The sequence below is a fragment of the Rana temporaria genome, chromosome 4 (assembly GCF_905171775.1).
Source record: "Rana temporaria chromosome 4, aRanTem1.1, whole genome shotgun sequence".
Classification (NCBI taxonomy): Eukaryota; Metazoa; Chordata; class Amphibia; order Anura; family Ranidae; genus Rana; species Rana temporaria.
The window spans coordinates 431,983,891-432,001,164 of NC_053492.1; the positions used below are offsets into that span (position 1 = coordinate 431,983,891).

A 17,274-nucleotide genomic window follows, 5' to 3' on the forward strand; every position below is an offset into this window, starting at 1 on the left:
CTGCTGAAATAATATTATCATCTCCAATTTCCCAGCATTTCAGATGACAGAAAAAGGTACATTACGTTCTCAAGCTCTTGTAGCTCAAAATATAATGCTTGTGACACGATCACTGCTTGATTGATCACTTCTATGATTGTGTGTAAACAATATTAAAGGAATTTTCCAGTTTCACAAATGAAGTGACTAGCAATGGGGCCCCAACCCTCATACCTCTTCTGCTTGGCGTATCAAATTTTAGAAGTCATATCCAGCCAAAGCAGTTCTAAGGTCAATCACCAACATTTCATATGATCTTTAACATGTTCATTTTTATAAAGAAATCAGTTCCATTTATATTTAAATATGTATGGTCTAATATCTTTTAATAAAATGGCAACAGGTGATCTTGAAAAGATAAGAAAACGGAGGGCGCACCGACCTAGTGTATTACCGTTTAAAAGGATTTTATTAAATAAATTAAAACAATGATCATACTCACAAAAGGAGTTATGGACAGTGCTTATGAGACAGTAAAACTGGTACACAGCATCGCCAAAGGAACTCGGTGACAGCACGGATCAGATGGTATCAAGCCGGCAATATGGCTAATATGGTTGACGCGTTTCAGAGGCGAACCTCCTTCATCACAGCCTTGGTGGTCCGAATTTTTTTGTGTGCAACAGGTGATCTTGCCATTAGGTATTATTTTAGTCGCTTCTTGATAGGTGCTAACAGCTATGTTCTAGCAGTCCCCATTTTCAAATGCTGGTATTAAGGGCCTACAGGGACCCAGACAGACATAACATCAGGTTTTTATTCATCCCTACTTTATCCCCAAAAAATAAATAAATCTGGTGGCTGCATTGGTTTTCATTTATGTCTTTTAATTTCAACATTGAAAGGGAAGGGGTAAGAGAGGTACCACGTTGCCAATAGTGTAGAAAGCTTTATTCAAATAAAAAGGTTAAAATACAACAATATTGCACTCACAAACATCACACATGGCAGGCATATAACCGGCTCTGTGCAAAGCCGTCAGGGGAGAGTCCAGTTCTGACTGGAGCCGCTGGGAGGACAGGAGTGCCCAGGAAGCCAAGACAGGGATCCAGGAAAGCTGGCGAGAAAAAGATTATAGCAAATTTAATGGAAAATAATATATATAAAAAATCTACTCGCAACTGTGGTAAAAAGAATCGCAATAAGAGGCTTATTTCACACAGGCTGCAACATGTGGACCTCGAACTATACTCTAACCGGTCATGGAGGAAAATGAAGAGGGTCACTGCCGGCTGACGTGTTTCGAAGCACAAAGCTTCTTCATCAGAGCCCAGCAGACAGGCAAGCCACCAGAGAGCTGCCGCAGGAGACTCAAGCTGTCAGAGTAGCTGTCAAATGCCATTGTGGCCAATCAGGATTGCATTTCGGAGACCAGACCACGCCTCCTTCAGCCTGAATAAGCGTGCTACACCATTGGCGGTTTGGCACCTATCTTTCCCCTTCCATTTCTATATTGCAGTGCTTGGGTTCCCAGCCCAATCAAGGAGGCAGCCCAACTTCAGCCAGCAGTGTCAGCGAGACAAGACTAATCAATTGTTTATAGCCTATACCCCCAGAATTATATTTTCTGTTACTTTTTCACTTGTTTATTTATTACTTATAAGTTTTCACGTATACCTTTTATGTGTATGTGCTGAGAGCCTAGATTCAGAAAATCCTTATCCTATATCAATATTTCCCCTCATACACTATCCAATCTGAATTGTACAAGATTTACCCTTTGGTTGCAGCAAGTGCAGTGCTGAGTACTAATGTTTTTTTTGTTTAATGTCCTTTTATTTTACCTGCTACTGGTTCGTGAGTAACACATTTAGGATGACAGCGCTTACTCCGTGTACTGTAGCAGATATACAGTAGCAAGTAGGGATCAGCAGAAGCATAGTTGGTAACAAGACAAAGGTTGGTAACAAGTGGTAGCAGGTTGGGATCAAGCAGAAGCATAATCGAGGAACAAACCAAAGGTCGTTAATGAGTTGCCGCAAAGATACGGATGGCTGGAGGAGTGACAAGAGCAAGATATTGGCTGGAGAAAGCACAATAATCTGGCAAATGGGATGTACAAAGACATGGCTAAAATAGAAAGTACAAGGTTCGAGAGAAACAAAACACAAGGCAGGGTTGACTAAGGAAACAGGCAGGGAGCTGTCCAGCATCTCAGGGGGCTCTAGAAGAAGAGACACAGGGTGATTAGGGTGTGTCCAGCAAGGATGTGTGGTGAGATCACTGGCTGGTGAGGCAATGGCTAGTATCAGAGCCAGATACACACAGGTTACATACACTGCAAACGTTAGAGCGAGAGCAATAATTCTAGCACTAGACCTCCTCTGTAACTCTGTATTGATGTTTTTAGCGCCATTGCACAAGTGTGCACAATTTTAAAGCGTGAATGTTAGTTAGGTTTACAGGGCTTTTTTTCAGCTGGAACTTGGTGGAACTCAGTTTCACCACCTCTGGCTCAGGCTCTCTGCCTACCACTATCAACTGTAAACACATAAGTCATCTACAGTGGAGGTACTAAGGCTGGGTGCTTCAGCTTAATAAAAAAAGTAAAATACGTAGACAATGGTGGAGCTTTTAAGGAAGGGGGGGTTGCATGGAGAGGCCAGAGCTGAAGATGGGTGAAAGTGAGATGTGGATGGGGGATGCAAAGGTAAGCGGCTGTAGAAGAAGGCTGAACTCTGCACTCTCTTCAAAATTGTCGCTCTATTTTTGTTTATAGCGCAAAAAATAAAAACCACAGAGGTGATCAAATACCACCAAAATAAATCTCTATTTGTGAAAAAAAAAGGACGCCAATTTTGTTTGGGAGCCATGTCGCACGACCGTGCAATTGTCAGTTAAAGCGACTCAGTCCCGATTCGCAAAAACGGGCCGGGTCCTTTACCTGCATTTTGGTCCGGGTCTTAAGTGGTTAAGAGGGCTTGGCTGGAAGGGAGCATTTGTCTTGGCGTGCCTCCACTGCAGCATTTTTATTGGATAGCTTGGGCCAACGGTTATTTACCATTGGTCCAACACTCCAAGCTGTCCATGGAGCTCAGTGCCTCTGACAAGCAGTGAGGAGAGACACTATGAGCTCATCCTCTGTCCAGAGTGTGCCAGCTTGTATCTAAACTGGCCGCTCTCTATGAAGCTTCTGACAGGCTGCCCAAGGAGCCTTGTATCTCCGAAACCATAGGTTGTAAGAGCACAACATTTTGACCAGTGGTGGAGTAGGACTTCAGTTACCTAAACCAGTGGGGTCTTTGTGACTCCAGGTCACTGAGCTATGACCCTCAAAGCTCTTTCTGCCTCACCTGCCTCCCCTAACTGCTTGTTCCTGGTGTCCAAGCACACCCTGTGCGCATGCCTATAGAGACGGTCATAAATTATTGCTGCTTTATTGCCCAATCACAAGATTAGATGGATCCTGGGCCATGAATGCAGTGTCTGACAAGAAATCCTAAATGGCTAAACATATAGAAATCCTTTAACATGTAAAACGGTTGCTACCTATGTATTTCAAATGTGTATTTAGCTGCTTTCATGGAGTCCAGCATTAATATTAGATGTCTGTTGTTTTAATAAAAAAATAAGAGTGCTTTTTCCCTTTAAATTTCGGTGTGCAGACTTTATCTAGGAATTCTCAATCCTCTATCATGTGTTTAGTGGAGCCTCATTCAGCTCTCAGATGAAGAAATATTCATTCTGAAGGGATTAGCTTTCCTTTTACAAAATGAAATAGAAAAAGTTAGCGGGATGATCAGCTGAAGGATATTAAACAGGAACTTGTGAGGTTTAGCAAAATGTAATTTTAATGATAAATACAGCTCTCAAGCTAACGTCTCTTGTTAATTAACCCCCAAAGCAGAGGCAGGCATGGCGGTGGTAGGTTTCCCATTCAGGTCCTGATGGTATCACAACATGGAAGGTATTCTGTGGCTTGTGCGATATAAAGGTTAGGATTCACTTTTTTTTAGCAGCGGCAGCAATTGCTGAACTGGCATATGTTCTAAGCCAGCGGGAAGAGATACTGTACACATATACAGGGGACACCTGCGCGCTATGCAAAGGCCATCATCACCAACTGCAACACTTTCATGACAGATCATTGGATAGGAGTAAACGCCCTACAAAATCACCATTGTGGTTGGCATTAAAACAGATTGTGCAGATGTCATTCTTTCTCAAAATTCATTCGTTATTTTTCTTCTTTATTTACTGTGTAAAGCCACACAGTTCCATCTCCTTTTCTGCATTTAATAGGCAACAATAGCCTTATAAAATATTCTGTACATTATACTGTATATACCACATTTCTTTACTCGGTGCACTGTCTTATGCATTATATAGTCTATACTCTTCGACTCTGCACATTGTGCTATACATTATATATTCCACCCTCCTCCATTCTATAAACTATGCTGTGCTTTTTATGCTCAACAACAGTCCAGTCTCTACACTTTGTTAGACCTTACACTGCGCATTGTTCTATTCTGTACAGTGGTTTACAATATTGTATATACTCTGATCGACACAGATCCCACTCTGTATTCAATGTGCTACACATTATTGTGTATCATTCCACTTTGTACACTGTGATGTACATTATATACTACTCACTGCTGCAGACTGCCCTGTACATTATGAACTCCACGCAGTTCTACTCTGTACATTATGCCTCACACTATACTGCACAAATCTTCACTCTAAAAGCTGTGCTGTACATTAAATACTCCACACAGTTCCACTCTGTATGCTATACTGTACACTGTGCTACAAAAAGCATCTTTATGTACACTGTGTTGTACATTATACTTTATAACACTTCAATCTGTACACTATGCTGTACGCTATACTGCGCAAAGCTCCACTATATACAGACGAAGGTGGAAGGCCTCCTTATCTTACAGGATTACTCTCCGATCTCCCCTGTCTGAGCCGGGGAGTGCTAGAAGCAGTTGCAGCTGGTGGGTCAGGCTTCCCCTCATGGAGTTCAGTGAAGACATGGACAGGCATAGCCACCAGGGACCAGTCGTAGCCCTTCAGCACCTGGGACATGGCATACCAGATACAGGCGGGGAACCTCTCATCCATGGTCGTGCCATCCGGGTGCTTCATGGAGATCCCGGGGACAGGGTGGGGGCTGACCAGATATACCGGGACAGGGAGTTCCAGAGGATGGGAGAGGCTCTAGAGAAGTCCTGGAGGTGTATGCATGCACACACACATGTGTTTGAGCTTAGGGGTCCACGCCCTAATGCAATAGGCTGCACACACCTATGTTGGTCAGCATTTTGTTGCCCTGTCCCAACTTTATTTGAGACGTGTTGCTGCCATCAATTTCAAAATGCCTTTATTGTTTAAATGCTTAATATGTTTTCTATATTTGATTCTGTTTTTGAGTAGATTTTACACAGCTTCCCAAGTTTTTTTGTAATTGGGGTTGTATATTCAAAAACTTTAGCCTTCAAAACTTTCTTTTGTTTGAGTATCAATAAGTAGCTGTGTTTTTAAGCGCTGGAGCATTTACCTTTAGTTCTACTTTAGTTGAAACAGAAATAGCCCTTGCACAAGGACAGAGGAGGGCATAAATGAATATATTGTACACTTACTTGGTATTACTTGGAAAGATAATCAATAGAATGTTAGTCGCTATGAAAATGAAAATAGCCCAGGGCAATCAAATATTGCGAGAGCTACTTGTTACCCCACATTGCTTGGCTACTGCTCAGGCATGATGTGATAGTAATAGAAAATACTTTCGTTCTTTCCTTATAACAAGCTGGATGAACTGTCTCAGCTAAAATTGGATGGCGCTTCAACAGCGTTGGACAAATAGAATTTTTCTAAACTGAGTTGTTTCAGTGTTTGCATTTCACAACAGCGCAAACTTTGTGCTACAAAATGACTGTGATGACAAATTTAGCGAGAGAGGATAAAGTGGTAAAATGATGTTATAGACTGTACAGGTCAGATCTATTAACTATTGAATAATAGTAACTCGGGAAGGCCGGGTTAGACTTTTCAGAAGGGAAAGGCTAACACAGCAGAGGTCATGAGTCAGACCTCCAGACACACATGTGGACTCTGTCCTTAATAAATAAATCTTCAGGGAAAATGGTTCGAATGGTTAAGGCTTACAGCGGGGGATAGCAGTTTAAAGATTGCAGCCTGCTCAATCGAGACAGACTACAAAATTATCAATAACAAAAACACCCTTAAAATTATGAATAATTACTTTTCGCTAGTTGTTTTTTTCTTACAGCGCCGACATTGATTTTTACAGCTGATGGTTATTTAGCAGTCGCTGAAATGACAATATATAAAATTGGTCTTTTGTGACCCTGCAAGCTTAATTTTTGTACGTAATTGACCTAGTTGATTTGGAACTGATATTGATTATTTTGATTACATTTAGCCTTTTTTTACAGAAAATGTATATTTAGGGACCATTAAAAATTTTGAGATGTTACCCGATGAATTCCCCAAAAAAATTGCAAAACTGACTATGTACAGTATATTGGAAAAGGGGGGGGGGGGTTAAATTTGGGACTTTAAATGAGGTGGTTAGTAAACCACCTCCATCCCTGGTTGTATAATAAAGAGAGAGAGAGAGAGCGGGACTTTAACCACTTGACCACTGGGCACGTAAACCCCCTTAATAACCAGACCAATTTTCAGCTTTCGGTGCTCTCACAATTTGAATGACAATTACTCAGTCAAACAACACTGTACCCAAATGAAATTTTCGTCCTTTTTTTCACACAAATAGAGCTTTCTTTTGGTGGTATTTAATCACCGTTGGGTTTTTATTTTTTGCGCTATAAGAGAAAAAAGACTGAAAATTCTGTAAAAAATAATAATTTTTCTTTGTTTCTGTTATAAAATTTGGCAAATTTAGTATTTTTTCTTCATTCTTTTGCTTAAATGTGAAAGATGAAGTTACGCCGAGTAAATAGATACCCAACATGTCACCCTTCAAAATTGCACCCGCTTGTGGAATGGCGCCAAACTTTGCTACTTAAAAATCCCCATAGACGACGTTGCAGGGTATTGTGGAGTATTGTGGGGTATTGCAGAGTATTGTGGGGTATTGTAGAGTATTGTGGGGTATTGTAGAGTATTGTGTGGTATTGCAGGGTATTGCGGAGTATTGCGGGGTATTGCGGGGTATTGTGGAGTATTGCGGGGTATTGTGGGGTATTGCGGAGTATTGCAGGGTATTGCGGGGTATTGCGGGGTATTGCGGAGTATTGCGGGGTATTGCGGGGCATTGCGGAGTATTGCGGGGCATTGCGGAGTATTGCGGGGCATTGCGGAGTATTGCGGGGCATTGCGGAGTATTGTGGGGCATTGCAGAGTATTTTGGGGCATTGCAGAGTATGGGGGCATAATTGCACAGTATGGGGGCATAATTGCAGAGTATGGGGGCATAATTGCAGAGTATGGGGGCATAATTGCAGAGTATGGGGGCATTGCAGAGTATGGGGGCATAATTGCAGAGTATTGCACAGGGAGGGATGGCTGGATCTGTGACTGCATGTGTCACAGATCCAGCCCGCAGCAGCTGCTGCTGCATGCGCTCTCTCCCCTCTCCTCTCTCACACTGTACCGTTCGGTACAGAGAGGAGAGGGAGGAACCGGCGTCATCACATGACGCCGGTTTCTTTACTAGTGATCGCTCCGTCATTGGACGGAGCGATCACGTGATAAATCGCCGCTATCAGCGGCGATTTACCGTGATCCGTGATCAGCCGGGTCCGGAGGACCCGGCGGTCACGGAGACTCCCGTGTGCGCGCCCCACAGGGCGCGCGGGAGCGCGATTCTGGGAGGACGTACATTGACGCCCTCCCAGAATTAAGCAACCGCCTTGTAGACGTATTTCGTCTATAGGGCGGTTGCTAACTGGTTAAATGAAGCATGTGAAGGGATCAGATTACAATGGATAGGGGGGAAATAATAATTCTGGAATAAGTTATAAGTTATTAATTTCAAAACTTTCAAATAATGCACCGTCCATGACTATATTGCATTATTAAAGAAATGTGGTAAACATATATACTGAAAAAACTGGGGTATTTAATACAGAAAAAAGGGGGGTTTATTTGGGGCTATAAATACGTGCCTTTATAGACAAACTGTAATACAGGTGAAGCAATAAACATTTCTAACCAGGTTCGTCCTTACCACCCAAACAGCAAGCCAAGTTCAATAGTCTAACTATGTATGTTAAAAGCAGAGGATTAGTTGCACGCATTTGCAAATACATGTTTTAAGCTGCAGAGCCAGTCACCAAGGCTCCCTGCGATTCTGCAGTCCTAACTAAACCTTTGAAGTCTCCTCAATGGAGGCATGTACAAACTGATGGGTAGATGAAGGACAGGTGACTGGGGGTGTGTCCCCGCCTGCACCTATGCCTGGTAAGAAATAAAAAATAAAAAAACTGCAGCAATAAATAAAATCAATGCAGACACCTGTTTTAAACAATCGAGTCCCACAACTCACATGCTTCCATCCCTCATTATTTTGGAAAAAGGGGGGGGGGTTAAATTTTTCTGTATTAAATACCCCAGTTTTTTCTGTCAAGTATATATGTTTATCAAATTTCTTTAATAATGCAATATAGTCATGGACGGTGCATTATTTGAAAGTTTTGAAATTAATAACTTATAACTTATTCCAGATTTATTATATTCCCCCTATCCATTGTAATCTGATCCCTGCACATGCTTAATTTAAAGTCCCGCTCTCTCTCTCTCTCTCTCTTTATGTACAGTATATGTTTTTGGCAGCAAGAATTGCCATTGGCAAATATTGGAGGCAGTCTGTGGTACCACTTGATTATGTCAAAAGTAAGCTTAAAGAGGAACTGCGGTCTGCTCACATAATTTGTAATAAAAACATCTTTGCCATTCTGAAGCTTCTCTCCAACCACTTTGCATATTATTTTATATATACAGTGATTCGGTACTTGCCAAATATGCTGCAGAAATCTTCCTTCACTGAGTCTGGCTGCATCCATTTTAACTGTGGGCAGCTGAAGCTGCTGCCTGTTAACTTCCTGGATTTACACAGACACATAAAGGCACACCTCCAGCTCTGCAGCTCTCATTGGCCCTCTTATGACCGATCACCCCTCCCCTCATAGCAAACTCTCACGAGAGTGAGAGAGAGAGAGAGCTGTGCATGATGTCATAAGCCTAGACTTTTTACCAGACAAGAAATGGGAAGTGGGCTGTATAAGGTATTTACTGGCAGAAAAAAAAATGTTTTATTAGCCAAAGTTAAAACAACAAGGGCAGAAGATTTAATAGATGGAAAGTTGAAAACAATTACTGAAGGACCACTTTAATTGGATCATGGGTAATAAAAAACGTACCCGTATTCTTCACAACACCAAAAAAATGTGAGACCCTCTTTTTTTCTAGCTTTTCTTTCTTTTTCTTCCTTTTCTTTTTCTTTTTTTTCTTTTTTTCTAATTCCCTCTTCATTTTTTTGGTGGCTTAAATGTTATTTCTTCGCCATTGTTATCATTATACTCTCAGAAATGCAATTATTGGGTGTTCCTCATTAATTCCCACCCCATCCCGTACCCCCTCTCACCTTCCCTTCCTACTTCATCTTACCGTGAAATTGCTATTTACAATGCATTTCCTAAAGAAAATGGTTGTAATACGTCTTAATGCTATTTTGGTTCAATATGGTTCTAATTTTTTTTACTAGCCTTTATATTGATGACTGTTGGTTGACCTTACACCTTAGGGTGTCTACCAGAAGGATCACTGGTATTACGATTTTAGTATAAGTAAATTTATTATATCATTCTTTCAAGCATCACTAGTGTATTCTTACCAGCTCCAATGGACCGCTTATCACAGGGGTCAATGATTGCCTGTGGCTTAAACCCAGCCAGGGCTTTTTTCCTGGGATGATATCAGTTGTGACAAAACGTGTAGGGGGAGCGACGTGCCGTTGTCACTCTCTCTCTCTCTTCTTGTGTCCCGACAAATACATTTGTTTAGATGTGTTCTGGCCGACACACTAAACTTAAGGCTTGTTTAGATATTAGCTCATTATGTATGAGTGGGATCCCTAATAAGCCTAAGGATTTTTACACTATGTGGAGTCTTTGGTTTCTTTTTTCGGTGACAACCCTCTATCCATTATCACGGACACCATCCGGAGTGTGGACTGATCCTGAAGTGTGGAAAAAGGCCCTGGCTGGGTTTAAGCCACAGGCTATCTTTGACCCCCTGTGATAAGGGGTCCATTGGAGCTGGTAAGCCTTCCCATAGCTGGTGGTAGATTTACTGGGATATTTGATGATCGACACAGATATGGAACTAGTCACTTTCCTATGTTAATAAGGACTATCTTCACATGTATCATTTGATTTGGCACGCATATGGACTCTTATTTGATGTTTATAGCACAATTTATTTATTTATTTATTCACTGTTTGTGATTGTGTTGCACAATATTTTTGCTGCTTAATATTTCTGTAGGGATAGTTGTTTTACCAAATAATTTTTTTACAATGTTTTAGTAGTGTATTCTTGTTCTCATTATAATGACACCGAGAAGAACAAGTACAGTGATACTGCGCTAACAAATAAACAATACAAAACAAAATATAGCAGAAGCAGCTTAAATGTAAGCTACTACATGTAAAACCATCAAATAGAAAAAAGGGGGAAAGCTGTGCTAATAAGTGTGTATGTGAATAGAAAACGCAATTCTAGTGGAAAAATTAATTATTAACAATCACGTGATCATTACACCAAATGAATATATGTAAAAAATGCTGAAACATATATGAAATAGTCTCTAAAAGAAAAGGTGCGAGAGTCCATAGAAAAAATCCAAAGATTAAATGGGTCACATACTTAGGAGTGTCAGCAGGAAAAAGTTCCTAATTAGTCACCATAGAGACATTTGTGATCCACTGCCACATAGAATGCCTGCTTACCAGAGGCAAGCTGAAAACCAGCCTGTAGTATGATACTGTAGGTGTCCACCACACTACATCAATCGGGTTGGATATACTGTATGGAGACCGGATGCACTTCATCACTCAGAGAGTTTTTTTTTCAACCGTGTACCCAAAAATGCAAAAACACTCAATAGTGTAACACAGTAATGCACAAATATTTATTAAAACAAAGGTGTGCACTTACAGTTAAGATAAGTAAAAACAGCATCCATATTAAAAGGGTGTCCGTAAATAGAAAAGCCGGCCGGCATGCAGGCGCCCCGTCCACCTGCGATTACGTCAGCGCGTCAACCACCCGACGCGCATTTCGTCTCACACAGACTTCGTCACTAGGGAATGATTATTATTAATATGACAACCTGAGAAACGTATGTTAACTTTTATGTGACATTTCCTACTGTTGTACTTTTCTAACTTTCAATAAAAACATTGACATTTTTTTTTGGGATGCGACATAATGATCATAATGTTGCCAGGATAACATGTGTTGTGTAATTGCAGTTATTGAAAATAATGGGCCTCCCAAATGTCAAAGTGTCCCATACAGCGGATGTGCCACAAAATTTGTAACATAACACACTATGATGCATTGCCTTGGTGCATTGTGTTGCCATTCAAAGTGAATGAGACTGCAGCCCATGTAGCATGTGTTGCAGTAACGTGTGCATTACCATAAGACAAAGGTATCAGTGGGCCCTAAAGGAAACCTTTAGAAGAAAACAGCCAACATGCCAAATGAATTTCCAGACAGTAAAATTTAGTATTATAAGTCCCTAATCAGTAGAGCAGATATACTAATGTTTTGGGCCACAGAGGCTCTGTTTATCAAGGTGTATCAAGGTCTCAGCTCGTCACCTTGTTAAAGGGGGCTGGCATGCCCTGAAACATTTGTGCATCTGTTCTCTGTAATCTTGTATTTGCGATAGGCATACTGGCTGTTTTCTTCCATGGACTTATAAAGCACCACTGTGCACCCAACCTCTAACTGGGGTTATTTGGAAGTCTATGGATTTGATTTGTTTGTAAAGGTAAATTGTGCTATTTCCAAGGTACAGACATGGAATACATTACTCTGAACTTCTAAACTGTCTACTTATACCCACTGAGTGACTCAGAAAGTATTAAAACCAGTCAGACCTCCTTTCTTTAAAACGAAAGTTAGCAATGGTTAGCAATGGTACCCTCCATATTTCTTTCTGTACAGATCTCTTTTAGGAGCAAAATGACAATGGGCCAGTGTTACCCACAAAAGGTTGCATGTAGAAAGGACCTCCTATAACCTTCCAGGCTAATGTCTGCCTATAATCTAAAAACACTTTAAATTAAAGGTACCGTTTAATGCAGATCTTTAAGCAAGCAGTAAAGTACCTGATTCTGACTTGAGCTCAGCCTCATGAATCTTCATTTATTTTGCATCTTGAATATGGATTTTTTTCAAGATTTCTGAAATTTTCCGAGATTGGTTGAGAAGATAACTTCCATCTTCTTCTCTCTCTATTTGGATTCTCAGATAGTAGCTAATGTTCCCAAGTTCTTTGATTTCAAAATTTTCTTCCAGCTTGTGAATGATCTGATTGTATTCCCCTTCTTGTTCAAAACAGGCTACAATGTCATTGACATAGATAAGGATGTATATCCATCTGTCTTCTTGATTCTTGGAGTAGAGACAGGGGCCTGTTTTACTTCTTGAGAATCCTTCTCTGGTAAGTACTTTGTTAACTTTCTCATTCTACATCTTTGCAGCTTGCTTAAGACCGTAGATGTTCTTCTGAAGTTCACACACAAAGTTATCTCCTTGTTAAAACCCTGGTGGTTTCCTCCTTGTTAAAACCCTGGTGGTTTCCTCCTTGTTAAAACCCTGGTGGTTGCTCCATGTAGAAATCTTCCTTAATGTCTCCATTTAGAAAAGCAGTTTTAACGTCTAGGTGTTTGACTTGCATACCCTTCCTGGCTGCAACGCTAAGAAGCGATCTGATGGTGGTGTGTTTTACAACGTGAGCGAATGTTTCATCGTAATCTTTACTGAACCTCTGGGAGTAACCCTTGGCAAATAGTCTGGCTTTGTATTTGTGGATATTCCCTTCTGCATCTGACTTTACTTTGAAAGTCTTCTTACTTCCTATAGTTTTGCAGTTGGTAGTGAGCTCTGTAAGTGTCCAGGGTTTATTTTCTTGAAGTGACTTTAATTCTTCTTTTGCTGCCATTCTCCATTTATTGGCTTCAGGTTTTGGCAGTTTTTCAATGTCTTCCCAGGATGTTGGTTCAAGCACGCTGTGTGTTTTGACAGTGTATGACAGTGTATGACAGGGGTCTTCTGATTTCAGCCAGTTCAGAAGGATCTGGTGGGGAACTTGATTTAGGCAATGTGAGTTCCACCTCTTCTTCTGACTCCTGCACAGGTTCGCTTTGGTTGACCTTTTCTTCAGGTTTGCTGGGCATTTTCACTTCACAGCTTTCAGGGATTTGTGTTTCTGATGATGGGCTCTCATCAAAACAAACACTATGGCTTATTGTTACTTTGTCAGTCTTTGGGTGCAGGATTCTCGAATTTGTTCACCATAGCCTACTAGAATGCCTTCTATTGCTCTGTTCTCCAGCTTGGATTACTTTTCACTTGGAATATATGCATATGCTTTACATCCAAACACTCTAATGTGCACTATGCTAGGCTTTGATCCGTGCCAAATTTAAAATGGGGTACTTTTAATGGCAATTGAGGGTAGTCTGTTCTGTAGGTAGGTTGCAGTCATGGCTGCTTCTCCCCAGTACTTGTGAGGTAGATTGGCATCCGACAACATGCATCTGGCCATTTCTATAGGAGTGTGATTTTTCCTTTCTGCTACACTATTTTGTTCAGGAGTGTATGGTGTGGTTGCCTGGTGTACTATTCTTTGTCTCTTAAGATATAAGGCCACTGCTTTGCTTATGTATTCTTTTCCATTGTCAGTGCGTATTATTCCTAGTTTGCATTGGAATTTGTTGTTAGACATTGTAATGAACTCTTGAAGTTTCTCTGATGTTTCATTCTTGTGTTTCTTCAGATAAGTAGTTGTGTACCTGGAATAATCTTCAATGAAAGTCAGTAGATATCTGTCCCTGCCTGACGTGGGAGTTTTTTTAAATTGGACCGCATACGTCACTGTGTATGAGCTGCAGGGGGTGGGTAGTTTCTTTGAGATGCCTGTGAAAGAGGAGCACATGTGGCTTTTGCTTCAATGCAGCACTTGCATTTCATGAGCATTTTGCAAGGCGCTATTGTTTAATCTTTTTATAATGTCCTGTATACAGTAGCTTCTGGACTTCTGTGTTCCAGCCGCCTGTGCCATAAGTGAATACATTTGTTGTGTAGGTCATTAGAGATGATGCTAGTCTGTGGTGATGAGCTGTATAGGTGATTATCCAGTTTTCCTTTTTCAAGAATTTGCTTATTATTGTGAATTGTGCATTCATGACCCTGGAACTTAAAGCAGAGTTCCACCCAACAATGTAATGCCTGCTAATCCGGTTCCTCCCCCTTACGGTTGCACATTTGGCCCCTTTCAGGGGGGAGCAGATAACTGTCTAATCCGGGTATTTTCTCCCACTTCCGGCAAAAGATCGCTGCAGTATCCGTGGAGATCTACAGTAATCAATGTTATTCAGTTTACCTGTCAGTGGTCATGGCTGATCAGTGTATCACAGTATTGTCTTGTTATAAATAGGAAATGAACAGATGAATCAGGTTTACCCTTTGGTGATGTGGTGTGGATAAATTGGGAATTAAACAAAAATGTTTTAGCCAAGCTTTCTTGTAGTGTATTGCTACCACTGGGTGTGCACTGAACAGCTGTCTTATGAAGACATTATATTTTCCATATATATATATATATGTATCTATAGCCATCAGCCAGTTTAATGGGTAACATCAACTTCATGACAGCTCTGCTATCCTAAGACAGTTTTCTCTAGTCAGTGTATGTATTCCCAACTACTTGTATTTGGCTTGCTGCCTTGGGGATCTGTAAACACAGCTGTCTTTAGCTATCTAGATTTGTCTACAGCATGCTTGCATTGACGCTACTGTATATTCCATATGGCCAGAGCTCATCTATGGTAAGTAGCAAAAATTGAACAGGTAGGAAGAGTAATGATATCTACAAAGATTTTGCTGACAGTGCCTTACAGGATCAGTTTTAAATGTATATAAAGTCAATGTGGTGCTTTTAGATTGGAAATAAGTGCAAAATATTCATAAACTAAAACATATCATAAACATTAAAACACATTGCGTCCTTTAAAGAGTAACTCCATTTTCATGGGGGAAAGAAATAGCAAATAAAGAAAAAATAATATAGTGTGTACAATGGTGATAGTCATATTGTAATTGAATGTTATTAAAAATGACCTTTCCTTTTCAATCTGTAGCCGCTGTAATATTCTATAAATCGCATCTTTAAATTAAAGATATCAATTTATTTCTCCATCAAGACACAAAAATAAATCAATACCTTGTAATTAGTGTTGAGCAGAATATGCCATATTCGATTTCGCGATATATCTCGAATATATATTCGAATATTCGAGATATATTCGCTAAATTCGAATATTCGTGATATTTTATCGAAAGTAAATGATTGCGATTTTTCGCTATTGCGAATGCGAAAATAATTGCGATTTTTTGATAACTGCGGTAGGAGCACTCTGATTGGCTCAGAATATTCGTGATATTTTATCGAAATATCGCAACATGCGAATGCGATATTTATTGCGCAATTTCGAGAAATGCTGGAGGAGCGCTCTGATTGGCTCAGAATATTCGTGATATTTTATCGAAATATCGCAACATGCGAATGCGATATTTATTGCGCAATTTCGAGAAATGCTGTAGGAGCACTCTGATTGGCTCAGAATATTCGTGATATTTTACAATACAAAATAATTGCGAATATTCGGCAAATGCGGAAGGAGCACTCTGATTGGCTCAGAATATTCTTGATATTTTACAATACAAAATAATTGCGAATATTCGGCAAATGCAGAAGGAGCACTCTGATTGGCTCAGAATATTCTTGATATTTTACAATACAAAATAATTGCGAATATTCGGCAAATGCAGAAGGAGCACTCTGATTGGCTCAGAATATTCTTGATATTTTACAATACAAAATAATTGCGAATATTCGGCAAATGCGGAAGGAGCACTCTGATTGGCTCAGAATATTCTTGATATTTTACAATAGAAAATAAAAAGTGTTTTGCATTGGTGGTGATTCTTTACTCTATCCATCTGTCACAGCCGTTTGTCAATCAAACACCTTGAAGATTGAACACGTTCATGCTGCATGCTTTGGACTTTTTTTCACTTCACATATCAAAGACATTTTTATGAAAGATTATTTTTCTATTATTGGGACTATATTTCTTTATATATTTGTTTCACTGTGTATTTCACAAGTTATTTGCGCTTGCTTATTTTATAATTTGCCCACATGTCTTGTCACTAGACATATTTTTTATTCTTGTAGAGCGACTCCATTTTCTGTCTTGTATTAATTTATGTTGTATAACATTTTTGAGTTGCTGCTGTATTCTCCCCTTTTTTAAGGTATGCGCAATTTTTTCCTTCTTACAAAAAATAATAATATCAAACATACAAATATTCATAACATACACATACACATACACAAAGCCCCCCCCTTTTGCATCAGAGACAATCAGAGTTCTCCTACCACAGTTATCGAAAATTCGCAATCATTTTCGCATTCGCAATAGCGAAAAATCGCAATTTTTTTTTTTTCAATTTGGCAACATAATAGGATCGCCTCAGCTTAGCTACTCGGCCCAGGGTCTCTAATCATACCAGCAATGCTTTTAGACGTCGATAGGATGTGATCTGTTTTAAAAATCAAATTGAAAAAATGCGAATATTCGGAATTGCGAATATTCACCGCGAAATTCGAAATATAGCGCGATTTCTCGAATATGCTATATTCGAGTCGAATATTCGCAATGCGAATATTCGTGAGCAACACTACTTGTAATAGATTGACGTGTTTCAGCTCCTTGTATAGGCCTTAGTCATAATAAATGTATTATGACTAAGGCCGCTACAAGAGGCTAAAACATGTTAATCTTTTACAAGATATTGATACCTTTTTATGTCTTGATGCAGAAATAAATAGATTCCTTTTATTTCGAGATGCTTTGGTGCCAAACTCTTATGCCCTGTACACATGATCGGATATCTGATGGAATCTAATCCAATGTATTTTTTCGTTGGATA

At 40.0% G+C, this 17,274-nt stretch overlaps 1 protein-coding gene across 1 annotated transcript in view; it reads left to right on the forward strand.

Annotated features, from left to right (window-relative positions):
* The first annotated feature begins 12,636 nt into the window (after positions 1-12,636).
* ESRRG (estrogen related receptor gamma) overlaps positions 12,637-17,274 on the forward strand; it is a 304,078-nt gene continuing 299,440 nt past the window's right edge. Inside the window, exon 1 of the mRNA XM_040351445.1 lies at positions 12,637-12,715. The gene's annotated coding sequence lies outside the window, so the exon portion shown is untranslated. The remainder of the gene's footprint in view (positions 12,716-17,274) is intronic.